Here is a 22,841-nt window from a genome sequence, read left to right on the forward strand (position 1 = left end):
GGAGGTCTGAGACTTGCTTTCATGCCACAGTAAGTTCTGTGGTGCATTCAGCAAGTCTCCTGCTGCTGAAGTGGCTTTCAGGTCTCATCTTCCAAATTTCAGTACCTGCATCTCTCTGACTTACCTGCCTCAAACAGGCCTGGAGGTTCACTTTGAGCTTCAAGGGTTAAATGTAACCTTATAGAAAGACATGTTGTTAAGTTAATATCTCCATCTATTGATTCTGACTGAAGACCAGAAGAACTAGTAGATGGATGTGTTTGCAAAAGGCTTTCATCCTATGGGAACTATGTGTTGCAATAAAGTTGTAGTTTGATCTGACTTAAACTTCAAGCATTGATTGAGAACTTGATGTATATAGCACACTCCATGCTCGAAACAAAAAGCAAAGGAAAGCAATCAAAATCAACATAAATTTAGAAATTCTCAGTATTGTGAATGCTAGACTTACTTTAAAATATGAAATAGGTGGGTGGTGGTGGTGCATGCCTTTTATCTCAACACTTGAAAGGCAGAGGTATGTGGATCTTTGAGTTCGAGAACAGTCTGGTATACAGAACAAGTTCCAGAATAGTAAAGGCTACACAGAGAAACCCTGTCTCAACTATATATAATTTTATCATATTTCATATATAATGCATCATACAGTATACAGTATACATAATTATATGTATAGTGTGTATACTATATATAGTATATATTGGATTTTAAGGCAGTATTATAGCATGTTAAAATATTTATAGGCAAACTCATAACAAATGCATAATCCAGCCAGGTTGGAGTCTGAGCTATCAGTAAGGGGTAAGCTGTATTGACTAAAGTACATGCTGTGAGAGAAATGGAACCCTAATAGGCCAGAAATGGGTAAGACTAAAAATTTCTACATTTACAACAGCAGATCTTTATGTAATTAATCATAATAGTTTGATAATTGGAGAGAACTGTCTACTTCTTTCTGATTACTCATAAACAACAAACTTCAGACCAGGTAAATCCATTTAATAATGATCAAAAAATCCAAATATTCATTTAAGTTTAGAGCCCATTCCCAACCTATAGTGTTATTTTTAAGCAAAGTTAACCAATAAGTTGCCCGCTCTCTATGGACTCTTAAAACCTGGACATCTCCCACCATAAGCCTATGTCCCTAGAATAGCTACTTTGTCAGCACTTTCTGTCTCTGTGCTCAGGGTTTTCCCTCATCTGAGAGAGCCCTTCACAGCTCTATCTATGTGTGAAAGCCTGCTCTGTCCCTTCTCACCCAACTGAAACCCACTCACATCCATGAAGTTCTTTCTACCTGGCTCTCAAACCCAGCTTCGGGTGCCAGTAGAACTTACTGAGGACCATGAGTCTCAAATCAGGATCTGTTACATATATTTCCCTAGATTCAGGTTCTAACCCCAAAAGAATCAGGATGTCTCTCATGGGCATGGATAGTTCTTCCCAATTCTGGTGTCTAAAAAGTTGTACCGCAGTCCGGCAAGCACTCACCAAGTACACGCTGTTGAGCATCTATGCCCAAACTACTCATATTTTCCACAATAAGATATCTCCCCATCAGACAAATATGCAAAGTGAGTTTCAGATGAGCTAAAAGAAGCCACATCTCAAGCAGCATACATTGCTGCAAACCAAAAGATGACGATCCACTTACTTTTTTTAATTATATTCCGACTCTTTAAAACAATTCGTGTATCGCTTTAGTACACTCTATAAATAGGCACATTAATATGGACTTGCCTATTTAAAAGGGGGATTTAGCAGAGGACATTTCTCTGTGTAGTGGGACAGCTGAAGAGGTGTAATTTAACAGCTTTCAGAAGCCCGTCACTGGAGTGATTGAGGTGGACAGAAGGCAGGGACATGACCACGGTCCTTAAAAGACACAAACAGGTGGGAGAACACACTGGGGGTGGGCAAAGCGCTGGAAAGTACAAAAGGGAAGAGGCTTGCCTGGAAAAGCAGAGACTAGATGAAGCAGGGTGTGAGACCGTCTGGAGGGAGAGAAGCCCTGGAAAGAGAGAGAAGCCCTGGAGAGAGAGAAGCCCTGGAGAGAGAGAATCGAGAGAGGAGGAGAGGGGAGCCGAGAAAGAGGAGGAGGAAGGAGATCAGGGAGAGGAGATGGAGAAGAAACCAGGGAGACAGAAAATGGAAAAAGGAAGAGAGGAGATGAGTGGAGGGAAGGAGAGAGGAGAGGAGAGGGGAGGGGAGGGGAGGAGAAGAGAGGAGAGGAGAGGAGAGGAGAGGAGAGGAGAGGAGAGGAGAGGAGAGGAGAGGAGAGGAGAGGAGAGGAGAGGAGAGGAGAGGAGAGGAGGACAAACCTGAACCCAGAACACATTTTGACAGATGACTAGTCAGACATAGAGGTAAAGCTAGAATAAACGACAGCCATAAAGAAAAAAAGAAAAGAAAGAGAAACAGGCACGGGGCACAGAGGGTTGCATGATAGACTGTCAAAGAGGACAGTGCACAGGAGGAAAGGCTGGAAAGAATAGAGATGGTGGAAGTAAGAGTGGAACGAAGTGAGGGGGGATCTGTAAGGAGACAAACAAGAAATGATTGCAGCATGGCGGCCGTCTAACTGTCAGAAAGTCACCGGGCTGTTCAGCTGGGCTGCAAGAAGAGCCACAGCTTTACCCAAGAGGGGACCGTCAGAAAGGCAGGAGCAGGCAATTTAAGCAGCTAGCTACTGGGGGAGAGAAAAGGGAAAGGAAAGAAAAAATAGAAGGAAAGGTGAGAAGCAGGAGAGGGAAAACCCAAAGGAGACACTGGCCCAGAAACCTTTTTAACTTTCGGTAAGAATCTTCAAGGCCCCAAACTAGGCCAAGATTCTGACTGACATTTCTGAGCTCACCAGCTGCTGTTTCCTTGAGAGGATTCTGACAGGAAGGCATAGAAATGCAAGCCAACCCTGCTAGCTCTGGAAATAAATAAATAACAAGCCAGGCTCTACACTCCTCAATGGGGGCAGAAGCCTGCGGGGCAAGAAAGCCCACAGAGGAGGAGGGACCCGCCTGCAACTTTTCCCCAGGTATGTCACAGAGCTGATTCTGCATGCTGCTTTCTCCTCTATTTGTCCCCTGGCTGTTCCTGCCTTATGCAGCTGTCTTTCTTTCTTTGTGAATTTTTGGGGAGCCCTGTGGGTGATCCGCTTCTGTTATGTGAAGCCAGCCAGGCAGATCTAGGCGAGCAGGTGAAGCTCGGGGTTCTGCATCTCAAACAAGCAGCAGTGGGAATGAGAGAAACACCCCCCCCACCTGTGGGGGTGGTTGTGGGGGTGGCGCATGTGGCTGACTTGTACTGAAGTGGGCCTGCTGTGTGCAGGAGCTTGGAGCAAAGATCAAAATGGGAGGATATGGGTGTTGAGACACCCAGGGACAGTGAAAGATGCTGTTTCCTGAATCCAACTGTGGGGACAGATTCCTTCACAGACTGGCAAACTACCTCAGGAAGCTTGAGTGTGTTCGGTGTAAGAGATGTGAACTCAACATCATGTGACCTTGAACTTACAGCATGCCTTTAGAGTGTCTTAAAAAAAGTGCATTGAGTTTTTTTCCAAAGAATTCACAGAAATTTTGTGTGTTTGTGTGTGTGTGTGTGTGTGTGTGTGTGTGTGTGTGTGTGTGTGTGTGTGTGTTGGCTATATCGCAGTATACATCAAAATATATATCACAATCACCCGACGACAAGGCTGAGTTCCCACTAAGATAAATGCGGACAGTTACAACATTTGGGAAACTAAGAAACAATCCCTAAACCAAGTAGTTCTTTGGAACGTTTAGACCGGAACTCAATGTTCCTGACTTGCCCCTTGGACTTTAAGTAACTGTCAGTCCTCCTTCAATTTAGTAACAGTACAGGGAGGGAGGACTGACAGTGCAGGGGCGGGGCATGGTGGACTCAGAGCTAATGGCATTTGCTGATTTTCATTATCATGACATTGTTACACTACATATTATCATTATAATCTCTCTGCAAATGCCACATGAGGGCATGTGTGCCAGTGGCCCTGTGCTGAGCGTTTCTTCTCAGGAAAACCTGTTACCTCATTTCGAACCTACTCTTCATCAAACCCCAGTGAACACCTTACTGATCAACCCTGGTGCAAAGGGTCTATTTCAAGTGACGCCCAATAACTCAAGTCAAAACTCTTGGCAACCTTCCCCGATGGGATTTCCCTCTCTTTTTGGCATGTTGGTTGACTGTGTCCTTGCTGTCAAAGGAGCTTCTGAGGCTTGGAGTCTAACTACATCTTTGAGACAGTTCTTTGAGACAATTCACTATGTCCTGGCGTCTAATGGTTTTTCCTCCTGTCTGCCACCTCATTTGTAAGAGGCCAGAATGTAGGGTCGGTTCCTTGCCCTTGCCCTGTACAGCATAAGAAATACTGACCTAGTAGTTATCAGTGTGGTCCGCAGACTAGCAATATCAATATTGCCCAGAAACAGGCTACAGTCCATACTTCCAGACCCTACTCCAGACTTACCAAATCACGAACTCTAAAAGTGGGACTTGACCGTTCATATTTAAGCTGGATGGCCAGGGGACTATAATGCACTGAATTCGAAACTCGTGCTTTTTTTAAAGGCGCTGTTTCCTGGAATTCAGATTTCTTCACAGGCATGATGTGACTGACTTCAGGGCCAGTTGCACAAAAGGAGACTCTTCAACAAACAGCACTCTTGCGTTCTGGTGGTTTCCTTCCTCTGGGGGCATGTCTAACACAGGTTACCTGTTATAGTGCTTGTAAGAGCATCTGCACACACATCGCCTCACTGGGTCGGGGGGAGTTTAATCTGCGTCACTCTTCCTGTGTGGTGGGCCTTAAAAGACATAGGTGAGTAAACCAAAAGCTGAAACCATCAGGACACCAGCCAATCGGAGGAGAGGCAGGTGCGGTTCTCAAGTGCACAAGGAGTTAGAGTGTCACCAAGGTCACACAGGATATACTGTAAGACCAATTACAAACATTAGTGAAGAAGAAAACATAGGTAAAGTATTTAGGGGAATGAGGCAGGTGGGAAGCTAGTTCAGAAGAGGATGGAGTTCAAGACCAGATTGAGATACAGCGTGAAACCATGTCTCAAAAAAGGGGACTTCGCTGGTGGAAATAAGCAAAAGGGGGAGGTAGGGGAGGGCGGGATGGGAGGGCGAGATTCCTGGGAAACCATGAACACTGGGAACACTGGGAAGATAACTCACTGGGTCCCATGTAAGCCTTTCTGTGACCAGTATATCAACCACTCCTTGAAAAGAGAGTAATCATGTTTCAGACTCTACCATTTATCTTCATGTATACAGAAAATCGTCATTAATCCAAAGTTTCCTTACACTGTTGTGGAGTGCATAGCTTGTAACCGTAATAATTTCATTACTTTAGAACCCAGTCTCTCCTTATCCTGCCCACTCTCAGATCAGTGGTTTTTCGAAGTCCTCCTACATCTGGCAACAAAATAAAGTGGGCGTGGCTGCCAGAGCGCCCTTCAAACACGTGTTCCCCAGCCCGCCAAGAGATTATGATTGCATGGCTCTGTCAGAGTGTAAGGACCTGGATCCTTAGTTCTTTGGTGGCACTAATAGTTAGCAAGACTTGGAAATGCTAACATTTAAGAATGCATATGTGCTTTTAATCAGAGAGGGAAAAAAAAATCAGGTGATAGCTGCAACTTACCTGCTGTGTGCTTTCTTAACTACTTTCTGCCTCAAAATTCATTAACCCATTTGAGATAGGGTTTTTATTTCATTTACTGGCCTTTTAACAAATTTTCCATGCAATATATTTTGCTTATATTCTTTCCTCTCACTGAACTCCTCCCAGGTCCTCCCCACCACCCTACCCCCAATTTCATGTTCTCTCTCTCTCTCAAACAGAAACAAGGTGCACATGCTAGTACACACACACAAACACACTACACACACACACACACACACACACACACACACATCAGTTATGTGTTAGCCAACTGCTCTGATCATAGGCGTGTCCTGCGTTGGGATTGATCTATCCAATGTCACTCCTTTAGAGAAAACTGATGGTCCATTTCAGCAGGTATCAGTTGCAATAGATTTCTTGGTTAGGAGTGGAACTTTGTGTCCAGTTCCCCTGCTGCTTGAAAAAATAAAATTTTCAAATACCACAGGATCGGTGTGAGCATTAAGATTCCAAACGAGAGCTTTTGTTTTGTTTTCATGTTGGCTTCTTCTCATCCCTGGTCCTATCCCTCCCTAAAGTTCCAGCTCTGACTCACCTGGGTGAGAAGTAAACAAGGACAACAGGTTAGTACAATGTCACTGGCACTCCCCTGTCCTGTCCGAGAGAGGTGACAGAATGACTGGAGGGAGAAAAGTTAGGATTTTAGAGTTGGTGCTGCCCTGGCTGCCCCTGAGAAGTTAAACCAGGATTTATACCCACGAGTCAATCAACACTCAGAACTGGTCAGTGCTTTAAAAATAGCAAAACGTCCTGGCTGAGTCCCAGGAAAAAGAGGATCCTATCACCAGATACTACCCTTAGCTTGCATTAGAGAGAGGGGACTCTCACATGCTTCCTACCCAGTCGGATTGATGACAGTCCCAAAGGACTGTTAAACTCTAGACTGGCTTGTGTTTCATGAACAATCACCAGTACTAGATGTCAGAGTGTAAGGCAGAAGTTATCAGGCATTGGAGCAAGGCCTCTCTGTCAGGCCACTCCTCCCACGCTGCCATTGTTACACACAGAAATCGTGACCAGGTTCAAAATGGAACCAGGAAGGAATCCAGAGGTTCCTTCAACGGAGATAAAGAGAGGGAGCCACGGGTGACATTCAACATGGTTCAGGTTTTTTCCTCCTCATTCAGCAGAGGGCTGACAGTCTAAATGCAGATCTGTCATCAGAGAAAAAAATGCCGTGTAGTAACTGAAGGGAATGTCTGGGCATCTTACTAAGAAACTCATAAAGGTCCCCAAACTGAGACTGATGCCCTAGAAACTCAGTCATGAGTCATGAAATAATGACTCTTGTTAGAAATGATGCTGATGAAGACCCTTCCTCTCAGCTTCTTTACAGATATGTCAAAATGTTTCGAGGGCTTTTTGAGGCAGACCAGAATTCTTAGGAGAACATCTTCTCGTAACAGTTAAGCTTTCCTACTTACGAATAAATCCATATGTAAAAATAATTTTGTACTAATGAAAGGCTTTTAAGTAGGTCATGCATAAAGACTCCTACATGGTGTGTGTGCCTTGCCACTACATTAGAAAGTAAAATATTAAATGCTACTACTATTAATAATAAAACCGTTTTTAAAACTAATGCTATGCTCGCAGCACTTTACACTTTCCGAAAGTCTCTACTGGAGTTTCTTGTTGCGTAAGCACTATTATTCCCACTTTAAAATAAGAGAACTGGGGCTATAACCAAGACGTGGTCTTCATCCTCATGCCCCCTGCATCCAATAAGATTACGGCACTGTGTTGGTCTGTAATCCACTCTTCTCCCTGTCTCAGTTCACTCCCAATTTTCCCCAAATCTCAGAAATGTTCCAAAGACCACTGCTGGGAATTCAACAACCTCATGTCCCTGTGAGTCAATGTTTGCACTATTGGTGTTCTGCTATATAAATGTTCAGCTCAGGGAGGAAAAGAAAAGAACCATGGTTGTGGCTTGTGATCTTGGCACCACTTTCATTGTTACTTAAGTCTTGATGCTTTTCAATATACCTGAAACAAAGGGAAGAGCTATTTAGAATTGGAGGCTTTTACAAATTAGTCAATTGTGGGACAGAGTTGGGTGGTGGGAAATAAATCCTGCGCCCAGTAGCATGCTGGGTGACATCTTGTATTGTCATTAGCCTGTTCTCTTCACATGCCATCTCATCAATAGCCAACCATCTTCTGGTAGGCAGATGGGGTTCCTCAACCAATACTTTCCGATAAATATCCTGGCATCTGGGGCACAGATGAGGAGGAAGGTGAGTGTTTGCCAACACAACACAACGTACAAGTGTTGGGACCGCACGCCATGTCTCTCAGTTCTCTTCAACACCACCTATCAAAGGCATAAGATTCAAGCTGATAGAAAGTCATGAAATGATCTGGAAACATTTGACAGTTTCCTTATAAATGCTCTTTGCCCTGTGCCAACCCCAAGGAAACACACGTCTTCCTCTTACAACCTTTTGCAGCGTTTTTCTTGCCCATCAGCTATTCTGATTGTTGCAGTTTCTGCATGTGTTCCAGTCTGCCATTCACAACATTTTCAAATCCATTTTATGAAGGTCCCTCCTTGCATCCTAAGTCCAACCAAGTGCAACAAGAATTTAGATGAGCCTTTCTCTGTAGAGTCCTTCCTTGAACTTTCTGTTGACTCTCAAAGCTCTCTGTGTATTCTAAACCAATAAGAATGTCAGCTTCCCAAACTCGTGAACCTCAGAGTTAATGGTTATGAACATTTTTCCATTTTTTTCCCAGAACATTTTACAGAGAACTTTTATGTTTACCATATAAGTTTGTGCTTAACAAAGACCAAACAATTCACACCCAAATGTTAAACAGGATTATGTAGTTACATTCCCTAGTTACCTCAAATATTTTCCCTAAAAACCTTGTTTATTTGTATTCCTTACAGGAACTCACCACCATCAGCCTGGCTCATAAATAGTTAAATATCATAGAACTGGTCACTGCAGTTCTTAGGCACAGAAAACACAGTGGCCTCTCTCTTGGCTTTGCAGACATTCACTCCTGACAATGTGCCAAACGTCTTAGAGGATTCTGTGACAAATTTGACAAGTGGGGATGAAAATTGGCCCTGTTCTTGAGCACTATGGCTCTCTGAACAAATGAGACATCTGTACTTTTCTCAAAGTCATCTTTGAAAGGTGACACCATCTCCTTTGACCTGAGCACGCCCCTTGAGAGACATCTGTCCCCAACACTTGAGTTTTGGATAGATCACTCCACCAAATGTGCAGGATGCTCGGCCATAGACTCACTTACATAAAGCTTGTGCTTGAGCCCAGAGGAATGACGTCTTTTCAGAGCAGAACCTTAAACGGCCATTAGATTACATTAAATAGATTACTGGATTCTTTCCAATGTCATCCACAAAGGTTTTGACTAGGATGCCTGGGACATTTTCCTACACACCTAAAGGAGGAACACACACACACACACACACACACACACACACACACACACACAATTTCTAAATCAATGCAATACCAACACCAAACTTAAAACTGCAGAAGGATGAAAATGGAGTATAAAATCCTTGTGTCCTTCCTTCCTTTCTTCCTTCCTTCCTTTCTTCCTTCCTTCCTTCCTTCCTTTCTTCCTTCCTTTTTTTCTTCCTCCCTTCCTCCCTTCCTTCCCAACACCTCTTACCTTCCAAGCTCTCATGAAGAGAACCTGTACTGATACAAGGCTGTTCTTCCAATCTGGTTAGGTTTTTTTTTAATAATTTTCATTCACATAGAAACAAATTAATTCATTTCTAGAGCCATATCTTCACGAGTAAAACCAGAAAGGGTAGGGGGCACAGCTTCACATAGACATGAGGATTCGAAGAGGTGGCATAGAGAAGTCATTGAACATGATCCTGTCACAGAAAACTTGTCTGAAAAAAGTTATTTATCGTTATTATTGTTCTTTGATTGTATGAAGCAGCCCTCACATAGCTATGAGCTGGCTCTGGGCCCCACTTCTCCTCTTAGCTTACTTCCCTATTTCCTGGCAGAGAATTCTATGCCAAGAAGCTCAAACCCTTAATTTTCTCCAGCCAGGGTGATCAGTCCAGACCCCGAATGGCTCAACAGCTGCCAGTGTCCGTTCCTCTCCTACAGCCCAGGCTTCACAGATTGTGAGGCAGGTGGATAGGCCACGGGCAGCAGAGGCTGAACAAAAAAGATCCTTTCCACAATGAACAATTGTGTTGGAATGCTTGCTGGCAGCTGCAGCCTGTCAGTGCATTCCAAGCACCCCAAGTAGGAAGCTCCTTGGCAAGCTCTAAGCTGAGCAGTTCTCTGCATGCATGGAGTCACCCCTTGTTTTAATGTTCTAATGGCTTCATAATATTAAATATATATATATATAACCATTTTGAAATCCACCCTGCAACGGCAGCAGATTGGTTACTAATAGTGATAACGCAGTTGCTAGGCCATAACTGCGCTGAAATCTCTAGTGACCTTTGAGGGAGCCTTGGGGTCCTTGATCTCCGACCTAAGTATATAGGAAGAAATTTGTTCCCAACAAGCCCTGTTAGGCCAAGATGGCGACTTACGGATGTAGGACGGATGACGTCAGGTGCCAGGGATCCTTAGCATTTCTCACCTGTGCAGGGAAGAAAGTGGCTTTGCCTTCTGCGCGACGAGGACCTCGGAGGACACCTCTTCCCCAGGCCACATGCTTCTTTATATCCTCATAGATATCACTGCGCTATGGAATGTAAGGAAGTGTGTGGTTTTGGCAAGTGCTTCTTCACGGCCGACGACTCCACCCAGAGAACACACCGGTGACTTCTTCGTTCCTTGGCCACGTTTGTCCTACCTGCAGGTGCCCTCTTCCCCAGCAATCCACCTCTGCAGACTTCTCCCGCAGCACGGGGCTTTTAGGCCTACAACCTAGCTCCTTTATACCAACCTCCCTAGTGCCACTCCTCAGACCTACTCTCAGAGAATCGGCTCCCGGGGTTCTAGCTCCTTCCTCTGCTCGTATTTCTCCTGCAGTGGATGTTTCTACCAAGCAAGCTCAATGATAGTTCATGGTGCCACATGTGTAGCGGTTGCTATGTGTGTGTGTGTGTGTGTGTGTGTGTGTGTGTGTGTGTGTGTGTGTGTGTGTGTGTGTGACTTGTGTTATACACAGAAAGTAAACAACGCCTAGGCTCCGAAGACCACCACTTTGGTGGAAGGCGCCACACCTCTCCCGGTCCTGCCAGGCTGTTGTTTCTACTTCATGACCCCTGTTAGTGTGTTACTTCAAAGCCACACTGTCTGAGGAAAGGTGGAGGTGCTAAAATACTGATGCATTCATTTAATGGCCTTAGTTCCTTTGTTCTTAACCCAGTCCCCCTGTGTTCCCAGTTCTCTCTAGTGTCTAAGCTCATGCCATGAAGGAAGTAAACACTAGAGGGCAATTGAGAAGATGAGAAGCTATAGTGATGGGCTAGAACTCCATTAAACTTGCAGCTGAGCTCATTAGCAAAACAAAAGGAAGTACCATAGCATTTGAGATGCATGCCCAGAAGCCCAGAACAGGAGAAAAGGAAGAGAAAGGATATGTGTGTTTCCTAGACAGATAGCTGGACCCTCAAAAACATCAGCATACAGAACATGCTGGGCAGCTCTCTCATGCTCCCAAGTGAGATGCAGCCATATTGGAGACCACTAGATCCCTCTTTCAGGAACCAGGTAGTCCCCTAGCTACCAACATGAGCATGCCACCCTATTCTTCTGGGGATAGACAGGAATGTGGAAGGACGGGGGAAACTACTAGAGCTGGACCAGCTTCAGGACTGAGCACAGAATCTTACCACTGTAGATCAGTACCCAGGCACTGAGTAATTTGGGCAGAATTATTGTTGTCACACTTAGGGTATTCCTGGAGACCAGGGATGTGGAGACCAGGGATGCAGAGAAGCATGTACAGTGCTCAGACCATCTCCATAGCAACGAGGTACCCAGCCCAAAATTTCAATGTGTGAAGATGGAGAACCCCTGTATTGGATAGTAAGGTGTCCGACACTAGCATTTTCCAAGAAATATCTCTGTCCTTTCTGTTTTAGACTTTAGTATATATATCTGATGCCTCAAATCAAACTGTTTTCCATTGACAGCCAGTCTTTTTGGTTTTTTCTAACCTCACCTGCTCTGACCATGGATTTTTCTTTTTCTACCCTGGTGTTTGGTTTCATGACATCCTGAAATCAGCGACCTGTTAGATGGCTGTGCTGCTGAGGCTAGGTCAAAAAACATGGGCAAAGAAAAGGAAAGAGCTGGGGAAGTGGTGTTCAGAATTCTTGCATACACTTTTTCAGGAGTAAATTCAGACAGCCAGGCTGTCTCTGCCACTGCAGTTGCCTGGCTTCCTGCTCCCTAACGTAAGCTGTAGGCAAGATAGGCACAGAAGAAGATAAAGGACAGGAGCCACTAGATGCCTGTTACTAGAAAAAGGGCAATGGAGAAGGTTAAGATTGTGACCGCCAAGCCTGGAGGATTCCCACCAAGGAGGCCTGACTTGGGACACAAAGAAACCTCAGTATTATCTAGAGTTACGCCATATTTTTGGGATGTTTATTTCTCTCATCCCTATATACATACATGATAGGTATGATCTCATCCAGTTGTCTTTTCTGCAGTGCCCTGTTGGGTGCCTTAAAGTATGAGGTACCTTGTCGATTCTAGACAGACCTTTCAAAATGGAGTCCATCTTGAAGAAGCCAGTCACCCAACTACCTCACTTCTAGACATGTCTGGTGGTTTTAACACATTCACGGATAAGTGCAAAGCCTTGTTGATGAATGATGGGGCACAATTCACAAGGAAAGATGAAGTCGAAAGTGAAGTTTGGGTCTCAAAAGCAAGCAGAATTGCCCCCTCAGACTCTCCTACAAGCCTTGCTGGTCTCCACTGTCTACCTGAAGGACTCCGTACACCCTTCACTACTAACAAACCTCACAGGAGGCAGGCAAAGTAGGCATGCTTTTCACCATACAGACAAACATGCTGACCTGTCAACGTGCTACTTAACACCTCAACACCAAATATCATCATTTGATATTTCTCAGTAGCAAATCCTCAATATCCTATAAATAAGTTAAATAAATAAATAAATAATAAAAATGAATCAAGAAAGCATTGGTGGAATTTAGACCCAGATAAAAGTGAGTCCACGTCTACACATTTGCTTCATTCTTTTTTGGGAGGGAGTGGTTTGGGGGTTTTGTTTGCTTCTTTTGTTTTGTTTTTAGAGACAGGCTTTCCCTGTGTAGCATTGGCCATCCTGGAACTCACTCTGTAGACCAGGCTAGCCTCAAACTCAGAAACCCATCTGCCTCTGCTTCCTAAGTGCTGGAATTATAGGTGCGTGCCACCACTGCCTGGCCACACTTTCTTCTCAAGGACTTCTATTCATCAAAAAGAAACGTTAGCCAGTAACTAACCCCAAGGGAGAAAATTGGTTTTCTGCAAGCACTCAAACTATCTTTTCTGCCTACGTCTTTCCTCTCCTATACTTTATGAAGATAGCCAAGCCACATATTGGGGGAGTCTCTCCTTCTTACCCACACTTGATCTCACGTCACTATTAACAAGTAAAAATCGGAGGATACCCCTTCTAGTTCAATGGTTCTCAAACTTTAGATGCCTCGGAAGTACTCAAAAAGCAGGGTAGGTCGTGAGTTTTGGGGCCCCATTCCTGTGTATCTTGGGATGGTAAACAGTACTTTTCATTTACAAGGTCAACTCATCAGGTTCTTACCTACTGGAATCCAGGCTTCTTCATGATCTGCAAGAACCAAAAATGCCTCAGTCTCCCTCAGTAGACTCTACCAGAGTCAGTTCCATTCATTCTTGCAAACCAAAGGACTGTGATATCTATTACTGGGAGAAGAAATGAAGAGAATATATTTACATGATAAAAACTATCAAACTATGTAAATTACTGAATTGCAATGGCCACATTAATATGCATGAATGTTACAGGTATCGTGTAAGGTAAAATTAACAAGCCACAGATAAATATATATAATATAATGCATTGAAATATATTTGATTCCAAATGAGAAAAGCTATAAAGAAAAACATTTAGATGACAAGAAAACTAAAAATCCAGTATCGTAGTTACTGTATATTATCCCTACCTACTTATATTTCATTTTTAATGCAAACATGATACATTCATAGAGGACTGTATAATGCACATTTACATATGCATATAAATACACTTGTCAAGTTTATTTTGGAATATAAAAGAAAGGAGTTTCTATTGTTTTTTTCCATATTCTATATCTGTATTCCATTTTGGTGCCTAATGTTCCAATTTGAGAAAAATAATAGAGAGCTAAAGAAAGTGAATAAATAAAAACTAGAAAGCAAAATACAGACTTTGTGAGATTCCTCTCAAGTCGTGTGAGTGGTTAGTCAGGGTAATGTACTCTTTGGGGGGTTGATTCATGCTAATGTGTTCTCTCTGTTACAGGCTTGGACAAGCGATGCTCGAACACTCCAAGGACTTCACACACTAGAGGCTGCAGTCACTTCCCAAGGGAGCGGCCCCCTGCTCTGGCTGGTCAAACGGAACCAAGTCCGTCTTCCTGAGAGGTTTGGTCCCCTTCAACCAGCTACAGCAGGGCTGGCAAAGCCCAATCTTTGGAGAAAGAGAAGAGAAGAGAAATTATCTGCTACCATCTTGCTTATGAAAAGCAGTTCTGGTTTTGTCCTCATAGCCTCATGTTCTCAGGAAGGAAGAAGAAAGGAGAAAACCCAGGTTCACAAGAGATCATAGGTCTCATGCTCAACACACAGAATCCTCTGCCTTTGTGTCCACATTTAAATCCATGCACACCCACTGATGATGCGATGGATGGAGCTTGGGCCAGCCTTAGGCCAGCCAGTGGCAGAATATGGTACATAGGAGACAGGTCTTCTGCCCACAAGGACACAGAAGCATAAGTAAGGCCACTGACAATGGAAATACAGCACAACTCAACGGAGTTGCAGGCTGAAACATGCTCGGTCCAAGATATCATTCATAAATGTGTGGGATGGATGGATATAGACAAATATATATGTATATATGTGTGGACATATATGAATATATATTATATATATACTGAATTTGCCTGTGACGTTCTACATTCTCCATGAAGCCCAGAGCTTTGTGTACACTGAAATTAAAGTACACAGAAGGAGGTTACCCAACTCCCCATAGCTGGTACCTATGATTAAGGTAAAGCCCTGTCTTCCTGTTTGAAACCTTCCTGTTTTGTTTATTAGTTATCATGTGAACTCATAACTAGCCTCGGTCAAATAGCCTCAGTCACCTCTGTTAAAACCTTAATTGCCTTTTCATCAGTACATAGAAATAGTGACCTGATCAATCACATCATTGTTCTAAGACAATGTGTGTAAATAACCAACCATAAGCATTCAGGGAATGCATAGCTTGCTATTATGACAATAATGGTGTCATGCCCAGAGGCATGGTCCCTTGAGGAGGAAGAACAAATTTTAAAAGATAAAATTGCCAAAATAAATGTTATATTTATGTCAGTACATTTATATTCTGGCTATTGATTCTACCAGCATGCAAGATACACTCATCCTAGTGCATACTGTCAGTATGTAGTAAGTTTTGCCAAAAATTACTTCACACGTGAGATTCTACTACGTGGGAAGAGGTTCCTGACAGCATCGAGCTTGCTCTATAGCCATAGAGCCTTCTGGGTGTGTGAGCATGTTTTCTAGATGCAAACAGAAGAAACGTGGCTGCAGTTGGCTGCCTGTGAAAATAATGTACGAAGGTCTAAAATTAGGACAGGGTGCACAATGAGGTTTTTCTCTTTGACAATGCTTTTAAAACCAAATTGGTATTCAATAAACTTTTCCCTAATAAATGAATACATTTGTCGTTTATTTATTTTCAACGTAAACTGTAGAACTGGGAGGTTTCTGTTAACTCAGATACATAGCACCTGTATGCAAACCAGTTAGAGGTAAGAGAGTGGGTGGCAGCCCTCTCTCTCCTTCCCCAACTTTGTGGTGTGATGGAACTTTACCTAGAGCTAGACATGTGTACCACTCACCAGTAGCGGAAGCAAGAAGATCTGGAGGTAGCCATGATCCTCTAACCTGAAATGTACCTGAGCAGAAAGAACAGAAAGGTTCAACCCCATACAAACAGACATGGCATGATCAAATGTTGGAGGAACTGAACAGAAGGGACCTTGTCCATCCATGAGGGAAGAAATCTGGTACCTGGAGATTAGGTGTGTGGGCTGGAGAGGTGGCTTGGCAGTTAAGAGGACTAGCTGTTCTTCCAGAGGTCCTGAGTTCAATTCCTATCAACCACGTAGTGGCTCACAACCATCTGTAATGGGATCCGAAGGCCTCTTCTGGTATGCATGTAGACAGTGTGCTCATATCTCATTAACATACACATAAAATAAATAAATCTTTTAAAAAACCACTTTGGTGCATAGACACACATAGGGACAAAGTATTCATAAACATAAAAAATAAAATAAATCTAATTTTAAAAAAAAAAGATTAGATGTATGGTGACTGAGATAGGCATCAGAGGAGTCAAGAAAAGGTCATGTACAAATGTGGGGTTTTATGATCAAAGTGCTTGATACAGCCAGACAGGACATTACAAAGCTAAGATTAAATAAGTTAGAAAGAAACCAACCCACACACAGCTAGAGTTGGAAAAGAGAGCCATGCCTCTACTTACTGGGTATCTTGGGTACAAGGGTCAAAGACTTCTTGGAAGTATTGGAAAATAGACTGAACATCATCTTCAACATCCCCCTTACCCTTGGTCAAAACACGTTTTGAAGATGGGACCTTCAAGATGGGATCATTTGCAGTCACAGTGTGACTCCAAAGCCAAAGTAATGTACTAGCCCCTTGCTATGTCACAGCATCGAGTTTCTGCTTAATCATCACAAGACTTGGAACAGAGCAAATGGAGTTAGGCTCCCACTCACCACCAGAGTAGCAGGTGGGACTTCTAAGAACGTATGTTTTCTGGTAAATTTGTCTAAAAGTTCCTCAAAACCAAACTCTGCCCTCAATAAGAAATCCAGCAGAATCAAATATTTGGGTATCCTGTCCCAAGCTGCTGCCATTGATCTTGCCACAGCCCCATTTTAGGGCAGAAATCTAGGTTAAGCCACCCTGTGGGGTGTGTGGTTTCGCTGTCAGTGTGTGGCCCTTCCTGTGTGCTCCTGCATAGGCATCAGTCCCATGCTGCTTCTAACCGGCAGGGCATGGTGTCACTCTGGTAGAATAGAAACTCGGGGTATCCCCCATGGTTGGCAAGAGTTAGCTCTAGAAGGACGAAAATAGTTGCATAAACATGCTGAAAGGGCTTTTGCCCAAGAGGAGTTGATGAGAATAGTCACAGGAAGAGGAAAATTCCATTACATGCAGTTCATCAAAGAATTCATTTTTTTATTATTTTTATTTTACAAGGTCTCGTTTGTAGCTTCAGCCTCCAAACTCAGGGTCCCCTGCTTCTACCTCCCAAGTGTTGGGTTAGAGATGTGGACCACTCTTCCTGGAATTTCTTTTTTCCTTTTTAAAATTGTGTGTGTGTTTGTATTGTGTTGTGTCTATATGAGGTGATAGATGTTTTTGTGTAAGAATATGGGCACTGCGCACATATGAAGGCTGGAGAACAAACTGCTGTGTCTGAGGAAAGGTCTCTCATGGTTTCCCACACTAGCTGGCCATTGAACTTCTGAGAATTCTGCACCTCACATGTTCCCATAGGAGCCAAGGATTACAGACCTGTGTCACTGTGTTTTCATGTGGATTCTGGCGATTCAAATCCAATCTATATATGGCTTGCCAAGTCACGGTATTCCCAACGCTGATAAGCCTGAGGACCAACAGGCAACTCTCAAGCTGTATCTGCTCTGGCTTATCATACTTCAATACACAGCATTATCATCCCAGAACGGAGTCCTTTCTTCTTCTCTTAACATTGTGCCCCCGCCCACTGTGCCCACTGTTATCGAAATCGCCCTTCAGCCCTCCACACAACAGGTTTCCACAAGCACCCTCCATAACTCCTTGGCACTGTCTGATATAAACACTCCCTGAGAAGGTGTTTGGACGTGGGGTCTCTAAAAATAGGGGGAGTCTCTAAAAAGGCAGACATATTTCTCAGGACATTAGCATGCAAAGGGGAAGACTCTGACTACTGCCAGTGTTTCCCCCAGTGTTCAGTAAGGGAGAGGGATAAAACAGTAAAATAAATAAGGAAAAAGAAGATTTGGCGTCTCTGAAGTCTTTGAGTCCTGCTCTCCATTGTTCAAAAAGCCAATTTATTTTATCTTGCATTCTTTTTAAGCTGTGGCACTTAGCAGCAGACCCCATCCTTAGAAGAAGTAGTCCTGAGTGCCAGAGTGGCAGATTTATACCTGTTGACACTTTGGAGTTTATATCAAGACAGATGAGACTTATCATTGATCCACAAAGTAAACCAACATGGACCATTTTGTTTGTTTGCTTGCTTGTTAATATATGCATTTGTATGTTGAGAAAAGTATGGACTAATCAGGGACAAAGGTCAACAGTAAATATTCTGACTGTGGACTTTTGAGAAAAGGTTTTTCTGGCTTTTCCCACTGTTGCCCAATTCAACTACAGTACTTGTGAGAAGGCTAGGCTGACTCCATGACAGGCTTCAAACTGGCAGTTTATGAGACTAGGCCTAAGAACTGGGCAAGTCCAGGCAAGTCCAGGCCAGTTAGTTACTTAAAAAAAATCCACCTGGGATTCCTCAACAATTTCAGCCACCATGCCCAGGTAGTAGTTCTGGAATGCCTAGAGATAGAGTAAGACACCTACCCTGGAATTCCCCTAATGAGCTTTAAATCAGGCCTCTATTTACTGGGTATCTTGGGTACAAGGGTCTCTCTATCTTGGTAATGGAAGATCCCAGCATGCTGGACTTCTGCAGAATAAAACACTCTTTGTATTTACATACTATTTAAGTTCAGGGTATCACACTTGTCATTAAGGCAATAGTGTTTTGAATTTTTTGGACATACAAACTTGCTCTGTGATCCAAGCTGGTCTTAAATTCTGAGTTTCTACTTCAGTCTTCCAAGCATCAAGATCATAGTCATAAATCACCATACCAGGATTCAAGATTTTCCCTATTTTTTTTTCTTTAAGCATGGACTTTAAGCCTAGGCTAGTCTTAAACTTGCTATGTAGTTGATGATGGTATTGAACTCCTGATCCTCCTGCCTTCACTTCCCAAGTACTGGGATGAGAGGCCTAAGCCTCTAGGCTAGACTTGGAATTTTTGCAAATATGTTTTATTTTTCATGGTTGATTGCCATCCACAATCCAAGCCAATCAAAAAAAAATATGTAAGGTGAGAAAAGATCCTCACTGGAAATGCAGTTTGGAGACAACTGAACCAGATCTGCACTTGCCCTACATATGTCTTTCCCTCAAGCTAGATACTCCTCTCAAGCAGTGCTGAGATCCAGCACTGACTTCCCGAGTGCAATTCTCCTGTGTCACTGTAAGGGCAGATTCTAAAAGAAGATGGCTGACATCACTCCAAACCCACTCCATCCAAGACCAGCATGGACACCGCCCTGGGCATCTCATGTTCTAAGGAAAGAAACGCCATACATGTTCTCAACAGAAAGGCATTTGTCTGTTTCCTATGTAACCTCATGTTACCCATTTCCCTGTGTAAGTTTCTTCTGAGGAAAATTTACATTAGCTGCATGTTATCCACCCCCAAACAATTTCCAGCTCTCTCTCTCATAGATATCTAGCAAGATACACTCAGAGCTTTCCACTGAGATGCCAGGAATACTTGTTTTCTTAACAGAAAGTAAATAAGAGGCTCACTTATGAAGCTTAACAAAATACAGAAGCACATGGAGACTCGGTCCCAAGCTTCCTGATAGTCCAGAGCTCGACTCAAGGAACCTTACCCAAGAGGTTTCTTTAGAGAAAACACTTAATTATTCACTATTTCTTCAGAGAAATAAAACCAATAGGGCACGGGTGTGTCTGTTTGTATATGTGTGTGCGTGCCTGTCTGCGTTTGCTTGTGTGTGTGTCTGTATGTGCCTCTTTGTGATTTTCTGTGTATATGTGTGAATGTGGCTGTGTGGCTATGTGGCTGTGTGGCTATGTGGCTGTGTGGCTATGTGGCTGTGTGACTCTGTGTGTGTGTGTGTGTGTGTGTGTGTGTGTGTGTAGCTATGTGGCTATGTCCCTGCCTGCCTGCCTGCCTGCCTGCCTGCCTGTCTGCTGCCTGCCTGCCTGCCTGCCTGTCTGTCTGTCTGCCTGTCTGTCTGTCTGCCTGTCTGCCTGCCTGTCTGTCTGCCTGTCTGCCTGCCTGCCTGCCTGTCTGTCTACATGGTCACACAGCAGGAATTGTTTCCTCTCACAGGAAGATTAGTCTGTCTTAGTCTATTCAGGCATTTGATTGGATAAAGCCTATTTACACAATAAGTAGTAAAAGTTCATCACTTTAAATGTTATAGAAACACATCCAGAATGTTTGACCAAGCACCTGGGTACCTCATAACCCAGACCAATTAACATATAAAACTAACCACCACAATACATTCCTTTTTTCAGCTAGCTCTGGAAAGAGGCTAAGCGGGTTCAAGAGCCATGGGTCTTTAGCACCATGCTCTATTTCCTTACATTTATCCATCTGCATGAAAACCTGGGGTTAAAAAGGCTGTCTTCACCACTCACACTGGACTGTGCCAAGGCAGCATAAATAAGCCATCATCATTTATAGGAGACAAAGGATGTGCTTCCTTTCTGGGTGTGTGTGTGTGTGTGTGTGTGTGTGTGTGTGTGTGTGTGTGTGCCCACATACCTGTCTGTGTCTGTCTCTCTATTTCTGTGTCTCTATCTCTCTGTGTCTCTGTGTCTCTGTGTCTGTCTCTCTCTCTGTCTCTCTGTCTCTATGTCTCTGTCTCTCTTGGTGTGTCTCTCTGTCTGTCACTCTCTCTGTCTGTGTGTCTCTGTCTCTGTGTGTCTGTCTGTCTCTGTGTCTCTCTCTACCTCTCTGTCTCTATGTCTGTCTCTGTCTATCTCTCTGTCACTCTGTGTGTCTCTGTGTGTCTCTCTCTGTGTGTCTGTCTGTCTCTGTGTCTTTCTCTGTGTTTCTGTGTAGCTCTCTCTTTGTGGCCCGCCACACCCCCCCTCCCTCTCTCTGGTAATCCATCGAGTCCAGTCTGGTGCTGCTTGCTGGAATGCTGATCTTCTCATCCTGTACAAATCATGGAGCTACGGTGCATCCAGGAATTCCACAGACATGTTGTGTCCAGAAGACAGCATTCCACAGCAGTCCTTTACCTCCTCCAGCTCCTCCAGCCTCTCTGTCTCCTCTCCCTGAGCTTGGTGGAGACATTCCAAAGGACTGAGCACTCACTTAGACCAGTTCTGAGTCACTTCTTTAACTGCTAACCACTCACTACAGAAGCTCCGTGGCCAGGGCCAAGAGCTGCACTTACCTGTGGGTATAAAATATAAATACTTATGAAGAAGGTTAATAAGAGATCCATTTAGCAAAACAACAATATTAGGTACGGGGCACCCCTGCCCAGGGCCTAGAGCCACTGGCTTTTTAATCACATTTACTGTGCTTAGGCATTAGCTATTAAACTGACTCCTGGATAGGCAGACAGGGGAAAGGGAGCAGAGTCACTGCTAGGTAGTGAAGGCATAAACTCCCAAGACGGCCAGCATCTCTCTCACCTTCTAATCTGAGACATCAATTTAAAACAAAGGCATTATGGACCTTTTCTCCTGCCAGTAAGCCACACGCAGATGGACTGGCTCAACAAATTCAAGGCCAGATAAGGAATGATTACACAACAATCATGGGCCAATCAGCTATGCTGTCAATCTTCAAAATAACCAACCTTGAATTAGGGGAGAAAGACCCTGCAAAGACTTTAAAAGCTTGGCTTCCCTAGTTGTCTGTCCTGTCCTCCCCCTCTCTGCTCCACTGTATTCCTCCCCCATCCCCCAACTCTACCCCCACCCCCTCCCCTACTGTGCTTTGCAGAAAGTCTTTTTCTCTGCGTGCCTACTGTGATTCCTCTCCCCTGGTAAAAGTCTTTCTTCACCTCCCAAATCTCTCTGCTTCTGTCTGCTGTGTTTGAGATTTCTCCACTGCTACCTGTCCTGCCTTTTAATTCTTTAACAGAGAAAATGAACCCAACTGAGACCCCCAGATGGTAACAGAACCTCCTCTGAATTCTGTCCCCTAAAGCCCCAGTTATCTCTCCTCACCTCCAGAGAGCACAGGGAAGGTCTTGTGGGCAGTCACTGGAAATCTTTTTTTTTTAAAAGAGCCAAACATTCACACCTGTTTCTTCTGTTGAACTATAGCCATCGTCTCTTTACAATAGCTCTCTAAAATAGAGAGCTTGCAAAGCTCTTCTCCCATCCCATACATTGATTTTTCTACACAGAGAAAAACAAGGACCTAGTCCCATTTCTCCTATGTGTGGCTAGGCTACCAAAGAGCTCAAAATTAAACAGTAAGCGATCAAACAGCCCAATAAATAAATAAGCTAAGAAAATTAATATTTTTAAAGGAAATGCACGTGGCTAGTAAATACTGATAAAATATCTATCCTTGTTAGTCATAAGAAGAACATGAACCTGGTCCCTATCAGAATGGCAACCATGTAGAAAAAAAGTAACATGAATAGAAAAAAATGTTGACAAAGATGTAGACTAAACCCTGATATACTGTTGGGAATATTAACTAATCTAGCCACTGTGAAAATGAAAATACAGATTTCTCAAAAAAAATCCATTATGTAACCCAACCATCCCACTGTCCCACTCCTGAGTATCCAACCAAAAGTCTCCAAGTCCCCACCTCCCAGAGAGACTTGCATGTCAATGTTTATGGTAGCAGTATTCACAAAAGCTAAGTGACAGGGCCAACCCAGGTGGCCAACACAAGGGGAATAAGAAAACATGGTGATTATGTATTGTATACATAATGGAAATGTATCCAGCCATAAAGAACAGAGTCATACTGTTTTTAGGACAATAGATACAACTGGAAGTAATCATAATAAGCACAGTAAGCTGGTCTCAGAAAGGCAAAT

At 43.5% G+C, this 22,841-nt stretch overlaps 1 long non-coding RNA gene and 2 other non-coding genes across 3 annotated transcripts; all 3 read left to right on the forward strand.

Moving 5' to 3' along the window:
- Nucleotides 1-1,731: 1,731 nt before the first annotated feature.
- LOC120094648 (uncharacterized) lies at nucleotides 1,732-15,606 on the forward strand. The gene is made up of 2 exons (XR_005489060.2): nucleotides 1,732-3,034; nucleotides 14,186-15,606. It is a non-coding gene; the product is annotated as an uncharacterized LOC120094648 (long non-coding RNA).
- Mir206 (microRNA 206) lies at nucleotides 10,377-10,460 on the forward strand. The gene has a single exon (NR_031921.1). It is a non-coding gene; the product is annotated as a microRNA 206 (primary transcript).
- Mir133b (microRNA 133b) lies at nucleotides 14,262-14,345 on the forward strand. The gene has a single exon (NR_032117.1). It is a non-coding gene; the product is annotated as a microRNA 133b (primary transcript).
- Nucleotides 15,607-22,841: the final 7,235 nt, after the last annotated feature.

The sequence above is a fragment of the Rattus norvegicus genome, chromosome 9 (assembly GCF_036323735.1).
Source record: "Rattus norvegicus strain BN/NHsdMcwi chromosome 9, GRCr8, whole genome shotgun sequence".
NCBI classification, from domain to species: domain Eukaryota; kingdom Metazoa; phylum Chordata; class Mammalia; order Rodentia; family Muridae; genus Rattus; species Rattus norvegicus.